This window comes from Zootermopsis nevadensis, unplaced genomic scaffold (assembly GCF_977971745.1).
Source record: "Zootermopsis nevadensis isolate Lab colony 2312 unplaced genomic scaffold, Znev_1.0 Znev_ptg000028l, whole genome shotgun sequence".
Classification (NCBI taxonomy): domain Eukaryota; kingdom Metazoa; phylum Arthropoda; class Insecta; order Blattodea; family Termopsidae; genus Zootermopsis; species Zootermopsis nevadensis.
Window position 1 is genome coordinate 14,071,637 of NW_028259160.1, and position 16,151 is coordinate 14,087,787.

General features: G+C 39.3%; 1 protein-coding gene and 1 long non-coding RNA gene across 8 annotated transcripts in view; one reads left to right on the top strand and one right to left on the bottom strand.

Moving 5' to 3' along the window:
- LOC110832816 (uncharacterized) overlaps nt 1-16,151 on the bottom strand; it is a 124,702-nt gene that overhangs the window by 83,818 nt on the left and 24,733 nt on the right. The window lies entirely within an intron of this gene.
- LOC110832817 (uncharacterized) overlaps nt 1-16,151 on the top strand; it is a 34,255-nt gene that overhangs the window by 14,210 nt on the left and 3,894 nt on the right. Inside the window, exons 2-3 of one of the 3 annotated variants that reach the window (XR_002544062.2) lie at nt 7,882-7,972; nt 15,120-15,283. This is a non-coding gene — a long non-coding RNA (uncharacterized LOC110832817). Of the gene's footprint in view, nt 1-7,881; nt 7,973-8,489; nt 8,697-15,119; nt 15,284-16,151 lie in introns of those variants that run through there. The other 2 variants (XR_015537371.1, XR_002544061.2) reach the window with 2 other exon arrangements.

Below are 16,151 nucleotides of genomic sequence, written 5' to 3' on the forward strand. Positions count from 1 at the left end.
CTGATGGATATGGTACAATATCATAAATACAAATGTACATTTGGCAGGATATAAATGGTTAAATCGATGTTACATTGCGAACACGTTTAAAGGAAAGAATATCATTAACAACTGTTATAAAATCTGTTAACATAATTTGTGGCATCAGTTCGGGTTCATTTGTAGCTGATATTACAGCGGTTCTCTGTGTGTTAATGAATTTAAACGGTTTCAATAAACATTCTGCAGTTGGCATAACAATGAGCGGGAACAACCAACAGCCGAAAGGTGAAAGCGAGCTGTTTACATCACTCGCGATTCAACCAATAAACAGGAAGGCCAAATGTGATTGCCAACGGGCATAGATCAATAAAGCAAGGTAAATAATAAATCCCAGGTCTGTGTGCCTTGGATCAAATGGCATCCGTCGAAAATAATAGAATTTTTGATGGAGTAAATTACAGAAGCGTGGAAAATAAAGCGCCACATTTAGAAAGGCATGTGATCTCACCCCAGACGGTGAGCCTTGACGTCTTAGAAATCTGATATGGCATCTCCGAACCAATACAGAGAAACTGCCATGAAATAACTTTTAAATCCAAATACGAAAAGTACACTTTTCATGATTAGTTTATCATCTATCATGGAAAACATGTGAGTTATTTAACGACACTGTTTCAACTTCTAAATTTAGAATGCCCAAGGAAATAGAAGGATGATAAAGGAGTCGAAAGCCGACCACAGACTATTTGTGGCATTGCCCAAGCACTCGGTTTGACACGCAGGACTGTGATCGGTGATGTGGCGGCCGTGATGGTGATTCTTCCCTACGTCCGTAATTCAAGTCATGCTCGGCGCACACTGTTTCCAAGCTTATTGTTTGCCGGGTGGTACTTGGCGTTGAGGGACAGCGACCGCACCACTGGCGCTCGTTGATCAAAGAGAAGGGATGGTTGGTCATAACCAGAGTGCCAACATTGCCCTCCGAGAATACGGTGATGAGAGTCACGGGCGAGAAGCTGTAGCATACAAGGCAGTGTCAAACCTCCGCACTTCACGGCACAGTGCAGGACAGTCTGTTTTTACTCCTCAAGAACACCCGAACGTTCATTTTATTTCTCTCAATAAACTTCCTCTTTTTCCTTGCGTAATATTTCTTCCTCTCCTTCCGCATTTATTTCCTCCTTCTATTCATCCTTTCTCTTTCTTTAATTCCTTCTTTATCCCTCTTTCCTGTCCCCCAATACGATTACATGTTTCACGACGTTCACTTGTAACGTCGGTAAGTTATAACGCGGGTAATGAAACTGCTCCCCGCGTTATATCGAGGTCCCAACGTACAAATTTAATCACCTTTCGTACTTAGAACACGCTATTAATACAGACAACTAATAATTAAATCCACGCAGCTCAGCCTTCTTGTGATGCTGATACTCTATCAGCTGATAAATCTTCGCCTTTTATGAAACTTAATGACTCATACATAACCTTGTGAGATTTCAGGTTCTCACGGTGACAAGCACAAAGACGACTGTTTCTGGATAATTCACTGTGCACTCTTGTAGAAACAGACCAGCGTTTCAGAAGTGCTTACTGCTTCCATCATCAGGGAGATGAAACTTCGTTAAATTTCTTCCAGACTGCATGATGAACATCCCAGAAGACAGTCGTGTTCATCACCGCGTTCACAATAGCCCAACATCGGATGCTATTTCGAACCGATTTAATCCACTGCACCACCTCTCAGTTTATTTATTTTTAATATTCATTTTAATATTATCCAGTTACTTTACACAAACTGTATCTTCGTTTGTGGATTTCTGACGTACATTTTTCATGCATTTTCGTCTCCTAGTGCATACGACACGTCCTGCCCTGGAGACCTGCAGAAACTGTAAGACATTAAATTCCGTCTTCGCGAATTTCATACGGCTCTACAGCATCCATCACGTAATCATTTACTGAACGCCGGACTGAATATGTATTGCGTTAGTTGTGAAGAGGCAAAAATCGAACTCTAGACGATTCCGACCTTGCTCGCTTCTCTCTCTCTCTCTCTCTCTCTCTCTCTCTCTCTCTCAACCTCTTCACTATGAAGGTATATAGACATATATACATATGTATACCTACACACACATACGCTATATGTATGCTCCCACATTTCAATTTTCCACACAGATGTGCAGTTGTTATTTACATATTCTATCGCAGAAGAAGAGGATCGAGGCACTGTGTGCTCAGCAAACATTTAAGATTTCAGTAACATTCCCGGGAGAGCGCGATCCAGAGGGCACTGCTGTCAGATTTTCATGACCTATCTAGATGCGCTACATTTGCAGCAACCCAGTGCAGCAAAGAACAGTTCAATATGTGCTCCTGTTTCATATCTGAGTGGCAACGGGATCTAATCTCGGTCAGAAAAACGGCGGCCCTATGGTTTATCGTGGTTTCCCTTCGTCTGTTCACGCAAATGCAGGAATAGGGCTTCAAAGATGGCCCTGATCGCTTCTTCTTAACCTTTCTAATTCAAAATCATTCTAACACATGGCATTATGCAGGTAACGTAAGTTAAAAAAACTTAAAATATGACAAGATTCAATCGGTAATTTAGTAGGATTTTAGATTTTCACTGTTGCGAGCATGAAACTGGCTGTCTTCTGGATTGTAGCGCCGTGTAGCCTCCATCATCAGGGCGATCGACCTGATGACGGAGGAAGCAACGACCTCTGAAACGACAAACTTCTACCAGATTAAACAGCGCAACAATCCGGAAGACAGCCATCTGTAATCGATAATTTCTTTCTAAGAATACAAGAATACAGGAAGAAGCAGCGATAGTTTACAAGTTTAGCTTAAAAGTGTTCTGGTATGATAAGTTCTTTCCGCAGTAGTAGTGGTAGTTATAATTGGTAAGTAGTAAATATGAACAATTCTTAATGTACAAGCTTTACGAAAAAACGACTTCATCTTCCCTTAAATGGCAATTATTCTTATTCCCTGTATATTCGGTACATAATTAATATAAACATTTATCTACTCTTTACAACCAACTTTTTCAAGCATCGATATTTTGCTAACGACTTACCGATTGATCGATATATCGGCCAAAACGCATTTTGTGCATCACTGTGAGGAACGAGAGACGAGGAACAGCATAAACTAGGGTTAATGGAGAAGGGGCCATACATCTCGTGTGAAAACCAAAGAGGTTAAACGAAATGCACGTCACGACTTCATACCCTTGACGGCATGTCACATATAAAAATTGGCTACCTAATATAATATATAGTATATGTTGGAAACAGCGTTCTGCCTTTACAGGTCAGAGTTTCTGAGAACCATGTAACCTGTCAACTTTGTTTTGTCATCTCTCTCTTCACCATAGCAACCGGGCAGAGCAGAGTTTCGTGATGTTATATCGGACGTTGCTAGGGCAACCAAGTCAACTTCCGCTGCTCAGCTTTCACAAATACATCTATATACTCAGTTCGGAAATGCATATATCTTTCTGCATAGGGCGCTTACAAGCCCTGCATGCACTCAGAGACTATGAAAACGCCATAAAATTGTGTCGGTATATCTGTCAGAACTTCGCCGTGTAAAAGCAGCCTATATGGATGTTGTTAGCCTGTGGCCAGCCATGTGAATCGTAGTGCATTAATTCCACGCCTAATTTAAATACAGTTTCTTCAGAGACGTATTAGCTAAGTCACTTAGGCCAAATTTCAACCATATGTGTAGTTTTATTTTAATTGGCAAAATTTCGTTTCTTGTCCTATGCCACTTCAAACATCATCAACAACAATCTGTTTCTACTCACAATAAATCCTTGTGTATAATATGAATTAAATATATAGCGAAAATTACAAAGTTCATCACAGAAACAAATGCGTACAAAACATTTATTTTTCTTTCGGTTTCATTTTTTGATAACGACCACTGATATTAATTTTAGATTATAAATTTTCATCCCCACGAAGCTACAAATTTTAGACGCAAAAGGCAACTTAGCGGAACACAAGAAGTCGTAACTCTCAGTTCCTGAATCCTCCTTCTGGGAAACTGGACTAACCTTACTGTACCGTAGTGGCGCCTACATTGGAAAGCTCTGGATGCGAGCCAAAACAAAACGCCAAGTTACACCGTCTGAATGTCTGAATCAAAGAAACAACAACTGTCCTGTCTTCCGCTTCTTTCATCACTGTAACAGAGGTTTAGCATGCAATAAAAGACGAAACTGTAAAAGCATGCCTGATATTATAACATCTGGCAAATTGTAAATAAACTGTGGAGTTTTATTTCCATGAATGAAATATCAATCCAAATAATATTTCTCAGAGAGGGGAAGATTAAACCTTTCAAAGCCTGGATGCTGTTCAGGAAATTATTTGTCTCTCCTGATACTGTAGCACCCACAGAGATGTCTGAACTCCGTTCTCTGTGGATATGCAGTTCTCTGCGCGCTTTATTTCTGCCACAAATAGAAGAACCTATGATCAAAAGATGAAACAGTAGAAACAAGAAAAAATATCGGAGATAAAAAGGTGCATACGAATAAGAATTGAAATTAAGTTTTGTATGTCATCTCCATATTTAAATTATTCGATAAAAAGTCACTTCCTAGAAATGTAGTAGATTCCGACCACTTTAATTTCAAAGCAATCCCGCTGTTCAAAACTATATTCACTTATGTATTGTTTATTTAAATTATTTATGGTTTACATATGGCTGTCAGTAGGTTAAATTATTTAGCGTCGGACGATAAAATAATTACTGAATAACAAGTTAAAACGAATATGAAAGGAAGCGGTCCTTTTCCGTTATACTATTCTAATAGCTACTAAATAATATTTTTAAATAAAAGCAGTTATATAAGGAAACACACAAAATTTTCACGGCAAATATAATTTTTCGTCAACTTAACGCTGACTCATACATTTCTTCCCTCTAAAGCTATCTAAACTTTCAACTCCAACAACGAATACAAATTGTGCACATTTTTATGAAACTTTCGAATCTAATTCTAGATTACATATTCTAGACCTAACTTTGCACGGCGCCATTTATAAAGGCGAAATTCTGTTTTACAGTAGGAAGAGTGAAGTTTGGAATAAGGCCAGCCTAATAAATTCTTGAGTAAACTGTGAAGATCTGCAACCAGAATGGCAATGCGGATTTGTTGCTAGGAAGAGTTATGTTCCGTTCGTCGTTAATCTCTTTACACAGGACACCAGCAGTCGCAGAAAGGCTGTCGCAAAAGCTGAGCTGAATTTAGCGATCACGATTGTGCAAATACGGTTCTACCCCAATAAACGTTCTAATTAGGAAGATGACTGTTTCTGGGGTGTTTAAATGCCTGCATCATCAGGGTAATGACAGCCTCTCCATACTAGTCGCTGTAAGAACCAGAAATTTCGCCTGTTTAATGATTCTTATACAGGTACAGGTGTCACTGCTCTTAAGAAAAATGGAAGTAAAAGAAGTCTGACTCATTAATAAAGTCTTCTCGGGCTATCAGCCGTGTTAGATGTTGATTAATCGCTGACGTTTCGAGGACCATCTCTGTCCTCATTTTCAAGGCTGTTGTTGACTGTGGCTCGTAGACAGAGATGGTCCTCGAAACGTCGGCGATTAATCAACATCTAACCCGGCTGATAGCCCGAGAAGACTTTATTAATGAAAGCCGCAGTGAAAGCTTCACATCACATATAAGTCTGTCTCATGTTTTCACAACTAACAGTGGCATTACTAGCATGTATCGTAGTGGACGGAAGTTGGGAAGATTGGTTACACCAATTCTCAAACTTTGTGGACGAAAAAGGCATGGATGCCTGGGCAGAACGTTAAGGTCTGATTTTAGTATGGACTTTATGCAAGGTATTTAAGCAGGTATATTCCTATATTCTTCCTGCTAATATATTCGCCCTCTAGTAAGTGCATTTCCTTATTGATATATTTGGCTGTCATGTAGAACATGAACAGTGACACCGCTACATGACCTAGGATTCTCTGCTACGCCCTTGATTCTACTGTAAATGAGTGACAATTTTATCCCAGATGAGAGCCTTGCAGAAACTGCAGTTCTAAACAAAGTCAATTACTACGGACACAGACTTCACAGAGCTTCTTGCATAAAGCGTGGCGTAGTGAGTGGAGCTTGGTGATGATTATAAATCCACAGGCAATGCGCAGGATTTCGAAGAAAGTTTTAATTCTGGATGACTGATTTTGCTACGGCAGGCACCAGATGAGGACGTGCGTTCTAGAATGAGGAAAGCGCAGAGCGGTAACTTATTTCACAATAACCTTCTTCGTTTAAATTTCAAGCCCTTACGATTTCACGAAATTTGGATCATGCAGTGTCTCAACGGCCTCTGAAGCGAATCTGCTTACATTACGATTGCAGTAACTTTGAAATGCGTAATGTTTGTGTATCCCGCATTTACCATAATCGCTTTAAGTCTTTCAGTTTGCCGTTCTGTAGGGTGTAGTTGATACATTCTTCTGGCGATTCTACTGTCTTTAGCCGCGTAATTTACCTACGGTTTATATCGGAAAAGTCGTAAAAATATAACGACATAGCTTGTCTGAACACATAAATGAGAAATCCAGATTATGTTGGAGAGAACATTCAATACGACTGTTTGCTCAAGTAGTCATTTATATTCCTGATGAAAACAAAGAGGGTACTACAGACGAGATTTTAATTCATACTGAACTAAATTATAAAACAAAACCCCACCTGCATGAATTTTTTCAGGTTAACTGAGCACATGGGGAGATAACATTAAAACATATTTTAAAGAAATTGAATGTTAGGATGTTGGTACTTCGTTCAAGAAGTTCAGGATAAGGTCCAGTGGTGGGCCTCTGTAATGAACCATCGCCCTGAATCGCCCTGATGACGGAGGTAATATGACCTCTGAAACGTTGGTAAACATCGACCAGACTACACAGCGCAACAACCCAGAAGACAGAAATCTTCATACTAAGAATCGCCCTGATGACGGAGGCAGTGTGACCTCTGAAACGTTGGTAAACATCGACCAGACTACACAGCGCAACAACCCAGAAGACAGAAATCTTCATACTCTGATGACGGAGGCAGTATGACCTCTGAAACGTTGGTTAACATCGACCAGACTACACAGCGCAACAACCCAGAAGACAGAAATCTTCATACTCTGATGACGGAGGCAGTATGACCTCTGAAACGTTGGTTAACATCGACCAGACTACACAGCGCAACAACCCAGAAGACAGAAATCTTCATACTCTGATGACGGAGGCAGTATGACCTCTGAAACGTTGGTTAACATCGACCAGACTACACAGCGCAACAACCCAGAAGACAGAAATCTTCATTCTCTGATGACGGAGGCAGTATGACCTCTGAAACGTTGGTTAACATCTACCAGACTACACAGCGCAACAACCCAGAAGACAGAAATCTTCATACTCTGATGACGGAGGCAGTATGACCTCTGAAACGTTGGTTAACATCTACCAGACTACACAGCGCAACAACCCAGAAGACAGAAATCTTCATACTCTGATGACGGAGGCAGTATGACCTCTGAAACGTTGGTTAACATCTACCAGACTACACAGCGCAACAACCCAGAAGACAGAAATCTTCATACTCACCGTTGTGAAAACCTGAAATCATACATGTTTTAAAATTACCCCTTCACCTATGTCTGGCTGTACCAAGTGATTTACATTTCGTGCGAATTTATCATCATAGTACTTACTTCCTATCCTATCCCTTGTAAGCAGTCAGTGCACGTCATTAATTACTTCAGATGTAAGAATGAAACAGAGTTTATATTCTTGAATACGTTCCGTCCATATTGTTCTATGCGACCTGGGAATCTCTTTATCTTTCTTCCTTCATTTCAGGTAGGCGGTGAGTGTTACAACAGAAAATACGGACGAGAAGTTTCATATTCGCTCGTTGAGAACCTGAGGAACGGGGTGGCCGATAACACAGGTAAGCGTCATCAAAGAATCGCTATCACCCATGGGTTCGTCGCCTTGTAAGCAGGCCTACTCTTCTATGTCCCGTCAAGTAGTCTGTCCCTGGTCTATGAACCCTAGACAGCGGGACCGTCTTCGTATTAGCACGTTTACATATTTATAACCCTACAATGAACGATAACTAAGGTATCTTACCCAGTTCTATCGCATAAACTTAATGCTTCATGATCTTAAGTGGAAAGTTAAGTTACTAAGACGGTTAAGAAATTCGCTGCTAAGTTTTAATGAACCGTATTTAGAAAAGTAACACAATCAGACCCTGTCCTAAGCTAGTTCAATCCAGTCCCCAGCACACACAACGTATCTCCAAGAACCACCTTGAAATTACGCTGTACTCTATGTTTCCCAATTGGTCCTCCCACCGCTTATTTCATCCTACTTCATTTGGTATCGCTAATAATATTAAGCGACGAATAAAACGCAGTGAGGAAAAACATAGGACATGAAAGAGAAAGAATATTCTTTTTCAGTGTCGATGGCGGTCTTCTGGCTTGTGACACCCTGAACAAGGAGGCAGTGTGTTCCTCATAAACAAACATTGGTACCCGCATACAGGCCCGCACGACGTCACAGCTCAGAAGACCACCATGGACTTGTTAACCGTTGTGAGAACCTCTAACCTCGTTCATTACTTTTCAGAGCCCCGCATTACGCCTTTCGAAATTTTAGAGTTCCAAAGTTTCATAATTTGTTCATCTTTTTCTGAAATTCTTAGTAAATCTTTTATCCTTGTAGGTTGTATTTTAATCTTCGTTTTAAATTATCTTCTATTCTAAAAATCTGATAGATCTAGTTATGTCAGGTACTCGTATTTAAGGCATTTTCCTAATTTAAATATTTTTGTTGCTAAAAAAAGTAACCCCTTAATAAGAATTTACTTATTCTTGATAACATTGCTCTAAAAGTGGTTTGTTTCATTACATTTAAAATATCCCCAGTAACTAAAGGAATAAAAAGTGTGGCAATACGTTAATGTAGATTACACTGGTCTTATCATGGTCGGATGGTATAAAAACGTTTATTGCCGTTTCCTTGGTTACGGCAGAGAGGAGATGAAATCAACTGCTGCATGTTTCGGCGTATACGCTGCGAAGGACGTTAGTCGTCTGTACGCGCCTGGAGTTGCCTCTCATTTTCATATAAAACTGAATAACATCCAGATGTGCGCCATCTTCCGGACTGAACGTGCAGACGACCTAATGGAAATACAATGTTCTGCGTCATGGATACGAAAGAAAGCAGACTGCTAACCTTCATCAGCGTTTTTTTTAAAAAGTCTCGCTTCAAAATATGGCTACGTAAAAGCACTTGAGGGACGAAGACATTTATAAACATTGAATGACGTAGAGAACCAGTAAAATTAACGCGTCTCGAGTTCAACCCTTCAACAAGTAACATAATGAACACAGATTGATTCTCTACGAAATAACCCAAGGCTAACATCTATTTTCTTCCTCGGAAGATAGAGTCCGTCGCTCTAACTCAATTAACGTGATATAGAGCTTATACTAAAGCATTTGCCCCGAGCACTCTTAAGTTAATAATAACTGCTGATTACAAAAGCAGTTGATACAGCTCATTCTGCTCAGTGAATGGATACCGGGTTGATGATTATGTCACGATTCCAGAGAGATGAGCTATTAACGATCAGACGGGGCGGATCTGCGAGACAGGAGAAAATTATTAGTCCTCGACATCTTTATTAAATACAGAAGAGGTATCTTAACGAGCAGGAACACGCGTGGGATCGAAAACCTCAACTCTCTATTCTAACTCCAGGCACGAAATGAAAGACAAGATTTGCAACAGATAAAAAACTCTACTTGTTTTTCTACGTACATTTTTTAGGTCAAGTTTTGCGTGTTCTGAAACCTAATAAGAATTATTTAATGTTTTATGTTATTCGCCATGCACCATGTTATTTATTTCGTATCTTCCTCCTCTTCTCGTTGACTTGTTAGAACCTGAGAGCGAAACGACAACAAGAAAAAGAAAAATTCTGCTCTACGAGTTGCATTAGACGAAGTACACAGTACATACACGAGATTACTCTCGGAACAGCCATTATTTAGGGCAAAGTTTTCAGAAATAAAAAAAAATACAGCACATATGTTATGAGGAATGCGATATAAAAATAGAACAAACTAGAAGAAAATGTTTAAGGGAAGGGAATAAGAAGACGATACAGAATATTGTAGGCAAAAAGACAGATGATGATATACGCGCACGGTTTCGAGGTTGTAGGTGATAAAGCATCATGTCATCAAGGCAGACGACACGCTCAGATAACGCTGTCCTCTTCTGACAGTTTTCTGGACATATTAATTAAAGCGGCGGTAATCTGAGACTGCAGTAGCAGGCTTAATTTAATAAACAAGACGGTAATATAAAGGTACAATCTCTGGGCTTTCGCTCCACGTCATGAAGGGGCACACGGATAACTGGCGTACAGCATAGCGCATTTTTAACCTGGTGCTAGATGGAAATGATTTGTCGACTTCAGTGGGAGACTGGATTGGTCCAGAACAAGTATGGACGTGACAGAAAACGAAAGGAAAATCTATTACCACGCAGGGAATAGAACCACGGTAGTCCAGCTTATAACTGGTGACTTCTAAAGTCACCTACAGTCAGATATGGCATGGAGACAGAAACTTCTTTGCAAATAACGAATTGAAAGCCAACAGAATCTATATTGGATGCCGACAGTTATTGAACTGTTCTAGAATTGTTCACTTCTCTTGGCATGGCAACGGTTCAGCATGAAATGCTAAGTCGATTTTTAAAACACGAATGGAAGCAGTGGCCATATTTCTTTCTGATTCAGTGCTGGGGGTCTGATGTCAAAGAAACACGAGTACAGTAACGAACTCTACATTATCGATTTCAAACGAAACGCGTCAGTTGCCAGGAGGAAAGTGATTAATGAATTAGAGCATTTGGTGGATAACGACCAATCGATCGAAGCTGTTAAAAAGTACAGTGCTGAAGAAAATATCTAGAACAGAAACAAAGGAAGCGACAGAACGACGAAAAGAACAAAGACGACACATTTCGTAACACGTCCTCTTCACCAAATACAAATTTCGGTAATCAAATCGAGAGGGCTCACAGGAGGAACACTCAGCGCGCATGAGGGATGACAAACGCTCATGTACGGTATTAGACCAAACCCTGAAAAGTGAGACCACCTAGAAAATGCGGACGTAGATAGAAAGATAATATTACAATGGATAATAAATCAACTTCAGTATCTTATAAAACATACTGTATGGAGATGAATTAATATGAAAGTTAATGAGGCAAGCTAATGTTAAGGAATATATGATTTCTCCATATGCTATTGCAGGAAAGTATCAATCGACCAGAACGTGTGTTATTTTGGTATCATTATCATATACAAGTTATGTTCGTTTTGATGAAAGTTATAGTGAGGATGGCGTAAATGTGCGTGAGTCATTAACTGTCCAAATATAAACGAATGAAGTCGCCCTGAAAACGTTGAAACTGGAAAATTGGAAATGGTAAAATGTTTCCCTTGCTTAAGGATCACTCCGTAAAGAGAATAATAAAAGAACGAAAAGATAAATACACGAGCACAAATTATAGAAAAGTACGGTGAAAGAAGGAAAATATGATCGAGGAAAAAAGGGACTAATAAATAGCGGGAAAAAATTATATTCAAATTTAAGCTGGAACAATATATTACAGCAAGCAGAGAATCGAGCTTCTTAAACAATTCTATATATTTTAGAAATTTAAAAATAAAAAAATGATGGCATAAATATAAATATAAGATGGAACTGTAATGTGAACAGAAATTAAATAAAGCGAAAGATGACGTATGTGAAGACGCAGGATGAAGCTGTGCGGTCAATCCGACAAATCGTAGGCGGTCCACATTTGCTTCGCTGCGAGCCAAACGGAGGCGTTTTGCGACTTTTCGAGTCCCGGCGTCTGACTCACATCAATATCGCACTCACTTCGATGTGGACTTACTCGAACGCTTCAGCTCAGTGAAAGGCGCAGAGGCTCACAAGGGAACCGCCTTTATGCCCTACCCACATCGACAATCGGCAAACGTGAGCGTGCTGACGAGACTTGAGACAATTCAAGAAAGCGTTCGAATTGTCTACAGCTCCTTTGTAACAAACTCCTTAGCCGACGTGACATTTGGTCCTCACGGCGGTGAGGAATACGATGTTGTTCAGCTCTGAGAATGGAGACAGTATTTTTCTTCGAAACTTTTGCATCTGCCTACGACTCCACACGGTGTCACAACCCAGAAGATCAACATCTTAATCCTTAAGCGATGCCTTCGTAGATTACCCATTGTCTCGAGGCGACTGCTAGGACAGTATCTTTGAACAGGCAGAGACCGTCTCCTTTCAAACCATTGCCTACTCAAATTTCAGGAATATATCGCATTTCATTTGTCGCTTTTTAACGTCTGAAACTGTAATAGAACTGTTATGAAAATTACTGATCAGTTTCATCTCAAGAGCCTGATTCACTATTCATAATCACAGTACAAGGTTTAGAAACTTCCTAACGTTATTGGATTACAGAAACTTTAATATATTGTTCAAATTAAACGATAAATTTAATTTTTATATGTTAAAATTATCACTACTGATCTATGAATGAACATTCTGCAACGGGTGATGGTGGTTTGCTTGTGGAGAACGTTTCATAAAGATCGATCTGTGTACCTCGGCATACACAACTCTCTTCACCATCGTTCATCACCGATTTTACAGACGTCAGACGAGTCTAATTTCTGATCTCCATTAATCAAATGCAGCGTGTAGTTCCTGGAAATGTGCCCGCAGAGAATGCGTACGCCAGACGGCAATCTAGAAATAAGCTGGTTGTCGAGATCAGCTTGTGTCGAAATTCCGAATATCGATATCCACGAGGAAAAGATTGTACTGGGAATAAACCAGAGTCAACAGGCCGAAACGGACAGCTTAAAATAAATATGTTTAACAGTTCTGTATCACGTGAGAAGTGTATTAAGTAGAACTGTAGGTTCTCACGGTGATGAGTATGTATATGGACTTCTCCTGGATTATAGGGCCCTGAAAATTGAGGTAGACAGCAAGTATGAAACGTCGGTAAATTTCTACCAGACTACATGGCGATACATCCTAGACGACAGTTACCTTTTAGCGTTTTGTTACTATTATTAGTCTACACGACAAGAGGAAGGTGCAGAACATGTCACATAATTTATTTCATAAAACTGACCCTTTCCAATAAATCCTCATGCCTTGGGCAAATATTCCATTTGCATTTCCTGAGACGCTGTAGAGGAAGTAACGATCTATAGCAACACGTGACAAAACCAAAGCAATTTTTGCGTTTTCATGAACGAGCTTGTCCCACGTTAATACTAGGTAATATTCAACGGGCTATCTCACTTATTTTAGATAATAAAATATGAATTTTCCTACAAATTAATTTTACGGCCTGATAAGGAAATGTGTTCATTTTAGAAACCCAAAAATCGAATAAAAATCCTATGATATAAACAAATTTATTTAGATATGCGGCGATACACTTCTGCCGATCCGAGATACTTGCAGCTTCTGTACATGTAGATGCCCGAACGGGATCACTGCTTTCGTGCCTTGACATACGATGACTATTTACAGAACATAAAACCATAAGAATGAAGAAGGAAAGGCGAAGGAGGAATGTTATTTCGCACAGAGACCTCACGGCTGTCCTTCCTATCGTCGTTTCTCACGGATTTTATTTTACACTATCTTGCTTTCGGATTTCCCAACGGGATAAGAGAAACGTAAAGAAAAAATCAAACTTTTGACAGGCCAGTCAAAAAAGTAAGAACAAAGGAAAAGTAATTCTCTATTTTTACGTAACTCTTGCGTTTTAGTCCCATTTTCTTTCGAGACTGAGGGGTGTCATACGGTTAAACACGCATCAAAAGAGACTGTGCATGCAGAACTTGTTTCTATGTTTTCAAACTTTGCTTTAAAACACGCGGTTAAGAAGTCGAAGAAATAAAGGAGGGAATGGAACTGACACATGAGCTTATTATGTTAATTTATTGGGCGAAAACATAAATACCTAAAATAAAAACACAGACCCTGTTGACACTTTGAAGGGGAACAGCAGTAACCAATCAAAATTATATTCATGAACAAACTAAGAGCAGATTATGTTAGGGCAATGTTAGATATCAAGCAGTTAAGAATCTTCTGTCTTCCCACCTGCCACCTATAGAGGTAGTCTAAAAGAGCTCATCAAACTGTAATTTGTCCGCTGTTTTGTATGGGTGTCAAATTTGGTCCCTCACAATAGGGGAAGGATATGGATTGAGGGTGCTGATCAGAATATTTGGCCTTAAGAGGGCTGAAGCGGCTGGAGAATGAAGGACCTTGCTTCACACCGACCTCTGTGATTCGTTCTCTTCACAAAACAAACGAATTAGAAAATTTTTATTAGAATCGAGAAGGGGATGAGTTATGAAAAACTTGACTTGATGTGATTTTCTTGTACTTAAGTAATCAAGGTAATACACTCAAACGACAATGCCTGGGCTGGGCCCAGTTTCCACGCACGACAAAAACCGCCTGGGACTTAATCTCATCATCAGATTTCTCTAAGCAAGTTCCCTGGCCAAGAAAATAAACGAAAACAAATTTAACTTCCGCTCCAGGGGATTGTAAGGGAGCAAGAAAGTTACCGGGCTTTCTGTCGGAAACAGTAATATCATTTCCTCGAAGACAGTTGTGAGTGCTGGAGTCTTCAGCGTCTAGGGCAAATAAGCAATTCTTAAAACAGAGTTAAAGAAACTTATGTGTTATCGATATAATGAACACTTACTTTAATTAATCATCGGCTTACTTTCATCATGCCACAAAAGTAAATGATGTGTAGTGTTAAGGCACCATAACAGGAAACATTCTACAACTTTTTCTCACGAAAATAAATTCGATTTTTAAGCGCGTTGCCAACTAAACTTCTGTAAAAGTGCCCATCAATTTCGTCTTGTACAACCAGCGCGTATTTTCGGAATGTTGCTGTTTATGGGACAAAGGATCAATGCATAATACGCCTTATATTCGTTTCAGTTTCTGCGACAGACATCGCCGTGATTGCACGGCAACTTCTCCGACACATCTGTTAAGCGGGTCAGTATAAGGAATTTCTTCAGGCGTTATCGACATTCTCATATTTGAACAAATAAGACTGTAATACAATTGGCAAATAAAATTTGTCTTAGACCCTGACTGTACATCCGTTCTTTCGTCCGTCCGTCCTTCTGATTTAACGTATATTCAGTAAAGTTAACGCTGCCTTTCCTTAAATTTATCGTCTAAATTCAATGTTAAATGACTGGTTGAAATTAGGACAAGCTTTCGAAAAAATTGAACTATAAATGTTTCATTAGCAAACAATAAAAGAAGGTTCTCTTTGGGGAAAATTGATTCAGTATTCGTCTAACAAACAATTTTTGAGAGACGAAGTCGTGGAAATCTTCGAAATATGAAAAACATTTTACAACCTCCAAAGGAAAATGTATTAAAATGTAGACGCAGAGAAAGATGACAAATTGAAAGGAAAGTTTTATTGATCACTGAAGCTTTAACAAACAATACTGCATACTCAGTGAAGTGGAAAAGAAGAAGAAGTGGAAGAATTATTAGGACCACATTAAAATTTATCTTGGGATTTTGCATAATCAGTGGCTAAAGACTAAAACGCCGAAGGCAGAAAGTCGTCTATGGCGTTAGGAATGTTCTTCCTGCGCACCAATCAGACTTTCCTGTGCTACCATTGCCTCTTGTCCACTGCTGGGGCATAGAAAGCTGACGCGGCATTCTAATCAGTTACTTCAAGATACGTAACGAATTGAGCGGTTCCCAAGCCGCTCTCTACGTGTGGTAAATTCTTGTTCCTTACAAGAATATCTTAAAACGAATTTTGTTATTTATATTTTTTCTAAAGTTCTATTTTACAATCATAAAAAACACATTATTCCACTTCTCTTTGTAATAATTTAAATTTTTAATATATGGTAATTATTCTAACAGTTCCTTACCCTTTCATAGACACTACAACTATAAAGGTCCAATAAAAAATAAATATACAACTAATAAAAT